General features: G+C 46.2%; 1 pseudogene; it reads left to right on the top strand.

The window, feature by feature from the left end:
* The first annotated feature begins 3,403 nt into the window (after window positions 1–3,403).
* LOC123151012 (laccase-4-like) lies at window positions 3,404–5,372 on the top strand (annotated as a pseudogene).
* Window positions 5,373–7,731: the final 2,359 nt, after the last annotated feature.

Genomic DNA, 7,731 nt, shown 5'->3' with positions numbered 1-7,731 from the left:
TCGACTTTTTCTATGTAAATTCCTCTATTATAGTGAAGTTACGCATTCGCACGGTTTAACAAATTTGCATCTTGACTCCCTCGTTTTATCTAACAAGTGATATCAGAGTCACGTTCAGATTGAGGTAGAGGTTTTTTTTTTTTGTCGTTTGACAATATGTTCATGTTTTGTTCCCGTTTTCATTCGTTTGTGAAACGGATGTGAGTATTGATACACTTCCCCAAGATCTGATTGAGTTGCGCCTCGGCTGGCTGCAGTTAGGGGAGTTTTGGTGTCTCGGCTTCGCCTAGTAGTTTAGGTTAGGATTTTTTATCCTCGCGGGCCAGTGTTCAAATGGCGGTGTTTTCATTTTTGAGTTGATCTTCCGGGCTTCGGTCCTCCTTGAATTTGTCGGGCGGGATCAAGTCGACGGAGCTCTGATGTAGATTCCTGCTGCCTTCTTGGGACAACGAGGTTAGGTTTTCTTACCATACGTGTGCGATAGCGAGATTTGGTGCCGGTGCTTCAAATCGATCCAAGGGTTCAATGACGACGATTACGATTCCAAGATGCTGGTCCGTAGGATCATGTGCAAGAAAACTTTTCAACTGTCATGGACAAGGTCAGACCGACTAGCGGCGCATCGGCAACTCGTTCTGAGGGTGTAGCGGTTGTTCAGAGACCTCGATGTAATTTTTATTACATTTAGGGTGCTTTGTACTTCCGATGAACTTTTATAATAGATCTGTTGTTTCGCAATAGAAAAGCATGACTATGTTTTTACAAATGGATATCAATTCTGAACTCTATGATCATTTTAAACATAGTATTAAATAGTTTACACAATCACATGACACATGTGCTAAGCAATCCAAATAATTCAATAATAATAATAATTTACACACTGCACAACTTTTTGAGCCGTTCATTTTTGTTTTAGTGATTTGACGTAATTTGGCTGCCTAACCTTTTTTTAGGAAGAGTCCACTTCCTTATTCAACACCAAACCTACCCACTCTCTCTGGTTGGGCCGTTTACTTGACAATTCAACGCGTCGTGTTTTAGTTCAAATTTAAATTAAAATCATGCCATTTTTTTCTGAATGGAGGGAGTCAGTGGCGGTGCCAACTGCCAAGGGTGTTCTGTGTAGTCAGTTGACTACACAAGATTAAGGCAAAACAGTAGAAATTCTCCAAAAAATAATATAGAATTAATCTAAATATAACTACTTGACATCACAATTTTGAATTGACATCACAACTTTGAACTCCTGGCTTTGGCACAGGAGGGAGTACTACTTGTTTTGACATACTCTCACGTTCTCTCTCTCAAAAAAAAAAACTTGTTTTGACATCCAATGCATGTATCCAATGCCCGTTGTTGATTTTCATATTTGTGCTATGTTTTTTGACTTGGCCAATTTATCTTGTTTTAGAGTAGTACATAATGTTTTGTTGGTTTTTTGTTTTAAAATGTGATGATTTGTTGTGTAATAGATCTTGAAATGTAACCTCTGAAACAAGATAAATTAAACTTACCAAACCGAATGTCAATTTTCTCTCGCCCCCCCTATAAAAATTATACTTGTTTAGACCATAATTTCTTACGAAAATGGCATTTTGGAGGCCGAGCTCCATGGAGCCCTTTACTTTTGAAAAATTCAAATTCAAAGATTTATGTTTCAAAAAATTCTGAAAAAATATGCGTGTATGTAAGGATGTAACCCACATGTGTGTAAAAATTCATGATGAAATACCTTGAGTTGCGACCTGTACAAAAAAGACAAATTCATGGCCTAGAAGGATGAATAGTGTCATGTGTTAAACAACCCTAGATTTGTTTTTTTACGCAGCCCTAATTTCAATGTATTTTGCCTTGAAAATTTACACACATGTGCGTTATGCCTTCATGTATATCTGTGTTTTTTTCTCAGAATTTTCTGAAACGTAAAAATATGAATTTTGAATTTGGAGGTCTCATTGGAGCTCGGTCACCAAACGGGATTTCCGCTTTCTTACCCTAATTTAAGCATGCAAGCATTCGACAAACCTAAAAGCTTGGCTATCTATTGGTGTGCTATCAAACAGCCTACTTTTGATTACCCCTAAGAACGTTATCACTAGTATGGTTTGGTTTTTGCCAATTATTGGCTACCCAAAATACTGGTTACTAATGTTTGGCACCAGATCAAACAGTCGCCCTAAATAAACAAAACGGCAGGCAAGAAGCAAGAAGTGCATGGAAAGGTATGAACTGGTCCTCACCGACAATATACAAGGGAGATTGTCGATCGGGTTGGGTCAAGCAACCTTCTCCTCGTTGGGAATTGTACAAGGGAAGAAGTCGAGGGCACACGTCAAAGACACCAACAACTAGGTACGCATGTCGCACCTACTGTATCCACGGAGGCCCAGATATGAGATATCCATGCAAAAATTGTGAAGTGATGATGCAAACGTTGGTGTACTGAACATGAACATAGTGTATTCGTGTTAAACAAAAAAGAAACAGTGTATTCACACTGGAGCGTAGGAGGACGAATGCAAGTAGTAGTATATGACGAACTGACGTTTACTGCTTAGCGACCAGTGAACTTATTTATTTACAATATAGCAAGATAGGAGTACTAGCTAGCGATGTAGTAGGTTGGTGTGGTGACAGTGACTAACAGAACTAACTATCCATCTTGCTTTCTTTTATCTCTTCATGGGCTAACTAATTAAACACGCTGGAGTATCATACAAGTGATCGTTGAGATTAATTACATGCGCATGTGTGCTTTGCAACGGAAACGGTACGTGACCCGGCGGCAGGCATGCAATCTATACTAAACTAGAGGTAATCGATCGAGTGCACTGGATGTAGCCGCACTCCAAAGCTAGGGCGCGCTCCAGCTCAAGCTTCTCTCCATCCCTTGAAGCTAGCCCTGATAGTTCATCCACCAAATAACGAGAATTGCCGCCTAAGCCTGTCCGTCGTGCGGCCATTCATGCATGTATCTCAAGCAAATGGCCCGGCCGGCCGGTGGTACGTAGTTGCCACACGTTTGGGACCTCCTGTTCAGCACATATATATACTCAGCCGAAGTGCTTGTCTCAACATTCATTCCACCCTCCATCATCTTGTCCTCTGCTCCTCAAGAGCTGCCTCAAGATACAGAAGCTCAAAAGGAGTACAAGCTATGGCCATGGCTATCTCCTATGGCCTTCCAGCTCCGTGCTCTCTCCTCATGGCGACCCTGCTGCTGCTCATCGTCCAAGCCCAGAGCGTCACCAGGCACTACAATTTCAACGTATGTCCACAATTCTTCCATCTTCTGCATGCATTTGCGGTCATCATCTTGATCTGATCACATTAATTCATGCATGGTGCTCGAGCTCGTCTTGATCGAAACCTTAATACGTCTGCATGCATGCAGGTGCAAATGGCGAATGTGACGAGGCTGTGCGGCACCAAGAGCATAGTGACGGTGAACGGGGAGTACCCCGGCCCGGCGCTGCTGGCGAGGGAAGGCGACCGCGTCGTCGTCCGCGTCACCAACCGCGTCGCCCACAACGTGACGCTGCACTGGCACGGCATCCGCCAGCTGCGGACCGGCTGGGCCGACGGGCCGGCGTACGTCACGCAGTGCCCCATCCAGACGGGTCAGAGCTACGTCTACGACTTCACCGTCACCGGGCAGCGCGGCACGCTGTGGTGGCACGCGCACATCTCCTGGCTGCGCGCCACCGTCTACGGCGCCATCATCATCCTCCCCAAGCACGGCGTGCCTTACCCGTTCGCTGCGCCGCACAAAGAGGTCCCGGTGGTCTTCGGCGAGTGGTGGAAGGCCGACACGGAGGCGGTGGTCAGGCAGGCGCTTCGGACGGGCGGAGCACCCAACATCTCCGACGCTTTCACGATCAACGGGCTCCCTGGGCCGCTCTACAATTGCTCTGCCAAAGGTACTACGTGTTTTCTATTCTTTCTAGCCAATGTCACATGTTTATAAAACGCGCCAACTACTAATAGAGATGTTGTATGGTGACAAATCTCAGACACTTTCAAACTGAAGGTGGAACCCGGGAAAACGTACATGTTGCGCCTCGTCAATGCCGCGCTCAACGATGAGCTTTTCTTCTCCGTCGCCAATCATACACTCACCGTCGTTGAGGTCGACGCCGTCTACGTCAAGCCTTTCACCGTCAAGACCCTGATCATCTCTCCAGGCCAGACCACCAACGTACTCCTCACCGCCAAGCCGTTCCACCCCAAGGCCAACTTCTACATGTCGGCCGCGCCCTACTCCACCATCAGGCCTGGCACCTTCGACAACACCACTGTCGCTGGCATCCTCGAGTACCAAAAGCCCGGCTCGCCCTCCGTGCCAAGCTTTGACAAGGACTTGCCGCTGTCCAAGCCGGCTCTGCCGCGGTTCAACGACACCGGCTTCGTCACCAACTTCACCTCCAAGCTCCGCAGCCTCGCCACGCCTCAGTACCCGGCGGCCGTGCCACGGTCTGTGGACAAGCCGTTCTTCTTCACGGTCGGGCTGGGCACGCTCCCGTGCCCCGCGAACACTACGTGCCAGGGGCCCACCAACAGCAGTTCGCGGCGGCCATGAACAACGTCTCGCTGGTGCTCCCTTCCACGGCTCTCCTCCAGTCGCACTTCACCGGCGTGTCTCGGGGAGTCTACGGGTCCAACTTCCCGGTCACGCCCCTCTTGAAATTCAACTACACGGGGGCGCCGCCGAACAACACGAACGTGGCCAAGGGGACCAAGCTCCTCGTGCTGCCATTCAACACGTCGGTGGAGCTGGTGATGCAGGACACGAGCATCCTCGGCTTCGAGAGCCACCCCCTACACCTGCACGGCTTCAACTTCTTTGTGGTCGGGCAAGGGTTTGGCAACTACGACGCCGTGAACGACCCCGCCAAGTTCAACCTCGTCGACCCGGTAGAGCGGAACACCGTTGGGGTGCCCGCCGGCGGGTGGGTGGCCATTCGCTTCCTCGCCGATAACCCAGGTAACTACAGTTAAATGCAAACCGTACTGAAAGAATGTTTATGTCCATGCTCATACTACCTATCATATTCATGTACGTGCAGGTGTATGGTTCATGCATTGCCATTTGGAGGTGCACACGACGTGGGGATTGAGAATGGCATGGCTGGTACTAGACGGAAGCCTTCCGAGCCAGAAGTTGCTCCCCCCACCGGCTGATCTCCCAAAATGCTAGTCACAGAGGATCAAAGCCGTTGGTTTCCTCTCTAATTTGATTTGTTCGTTAATTTGCGATTGATGTCTCCTGTCCAGGGTTGTAGCTTTTTTGCAATTTAAATTTGTTCTTTCACTTGATTAGCAGTTTGTAAAAACGAGAATGTTTTGAGGGGTGTTGAATAAACGGTGGTGTGAATTACACGTCAAAATTCCAAAAGTTTTTGGAAGGGACCCTGGTAAGCGCCATACCTGTTTTTTTTTTTTGAAAAGGGGATTCCTCGGCCTCTGCATCAGAAAGATGCATACGGTCATCTTATTAACCAAATAAAGTAGTGCCAACATGGTTACAAAGGTCTCCAAAAGTAATAAAAAAGCATAGAAAGCTCACACAGAGCCAATAAGGGCTAGAAACACCAACTAGCCAAGAAAAGACGCCACAACCGGTTGGCTAAAACTAGATAGGGAAACTAATTGCCTATCCTGTTACATGACCGCCATCCAAACCGGTTGAAGATATTCCGAGCTACCATCTCCCAGCGGAAAGACCCAGTAACCAAATGCTCCCTGGCCTCCGACTGGGTGAGTAGCGATCACGAACGGATCAGAGCCGTAGTTCGGAATATGACCTGCAAAAAATGTATACATGATATTCTGTTAAAAACCAAATCATTTCTGCAAGTCCAGGTAGTCCACAGCAAAGCACAAACTCCAACCCGAATATGTCTCGCTAAGTCAGGCTCAATCCCATTAAGCCATGTCCCAAATAACGCATTAACAGAATTCGGTGGATTGATATTAAAGGCAATGTGGACCGTCTACCAAAGTACCTTGGCCAACGAGCAATCAAAAAAGAGGTGTTTGATAGTCTCATCCCAATCGCAGAAACTACACCTAGTAGGTCCTGTCCAATTACGCTTTATCAAGTTGTCCTTAGTTAAAATAACTTGTTTATGGACAAACCACATAAACACTTTTATTTTCAAAGGAACTTTGACATCCCAAACATGCTTGGACGTAGGAATGGAGTTCGAATCAATAACATCAATATACATTGATTTAACCGTGAATACTCCAGACTTAGTCAATTTCCAGCGTAATTCATCGGGTTGTTGTGAAAGCTGGACCTCCATCAGTCTCCTAACTAGACGGAGCCATTCTTCCCAACGATTGCCCGCTAGTGTTCGTCGGAACTGAATATTAAGGGGGGTAGATTAAAAGACCGATGCGATGAACACCTCACGTCGTTGAACAATGCGGTACAAAGACGAATATTGGATGGCTAAGGGTGTCTCGCCGAGCTAAGTATCCTCCCAGAAACGTGTACTCGTGCCGTTTCCAATAACAAACTTTGTCCTATTAAACAAGGACTGTTTGACTTTCATCAGGCCTTTCCAGAAAGGTGAATCGGTCGGCCTGACTGTAACCTGGGACAAAGTTTTTGTCTGGAGGTACTTGCTGCGAAGGATTTGAGCCCACATAGCATCATTCTCCGATGAGAGCTTCCACAGCCACTTGCTAAGAAGGCATTTATTCTTAACTTCTAGATTCTCAATACCTAGACCCCCTTGATCTTTCGGTCTACAGATGATATCCCATTTGGCAAGCCGATATTTTCTTTTAAGCTCATCACCATGCCAAAAGAAACGCGGTCGATAGAAGTCCAGTCTCTTCCTAACACCAACTGGGACCTCAAAGAACAATAGGAGAAACATTGGCATACTCGTGAGCACTGAATTAATCAGGATTAATCGGCCTCCGTATGACATGAGCTTACCCTTCCAGCAACTCATTTTCTTCTCAAATTGGTCCTCGATGCACTTCCACTCTCTGTTTGTCAGCCTACGATGGTAGATTGGAATCCCCAGGTAAGAGAAGGGTAACTCTCCCAACTCACACCCAAACAATTGCCTATAAGCATCCTGTTCGTCTTTGGCCCTACCAAAACAGAACATCTCGCTCTTATGAAAGTTAATCTTTAACCCGGTCAATTGTTCAAATAGGCATAACACAAGCTTCATATTTCTCGCCTTGGCCAAGTCATGCTCCATAAAGATGATTGTATCATCAACGTACTGAAGGATGGATACACCTCCATCAATAAGATGAGGTACCAATCCACCTACTTGACCATTTTCCTTAGCCCTTCCTATCAAAATTGCTAACATATCCACCACAATGTTAAACAGGATAGGGGACATAGGATCTCCTTGTCTTAGGCCTTTATGTGTCTGGAAGTAATGACCTATGTCATCATTAACTTTAATTCCCACACTACCTTTTTGCATAAATGATTCAACCTGTCGGCGCCAGGCTTCATCAAAACCTTTCATACGCAATGACTGTTGGAGGAATGGCCATTTGACCTTATCGTACGCTTTCTTGAAATCCACCTTAAAAATTACTCCATCTAATTTTTTGGAATGGATTTCATGGAGTGTTTCATGCAGGACGACCACCCCTTCAAGGATATTTCTGTCCGGCATGAAAGCAGTTTGGGACTGTTGCGCCACAGAATGCGCAATCTGTGTGAGCCTGTCAGTCTCGACCTTG

The sequence above is a fragment of the Triticum aestivum genome, chromosome 7A (genome assembly GCF_018294505.1).
Source record: "Triticum aestivum cultivar Chinese Spring chromosome 7A, IWGSC CS RefSeq v2.1, whole genome shotgun sequence".
NCBI lineage: Eukaryota > Viridiplantae > Streptophyta > Magnoliopsida > Poales > Poaceae > Triticum > Triticum aestivum.
The sequence above is the reverse complement of the archived record's forward strand: the minus strand, read 5'-3'. Positions and strand labels throughout refer to the sequence as shown.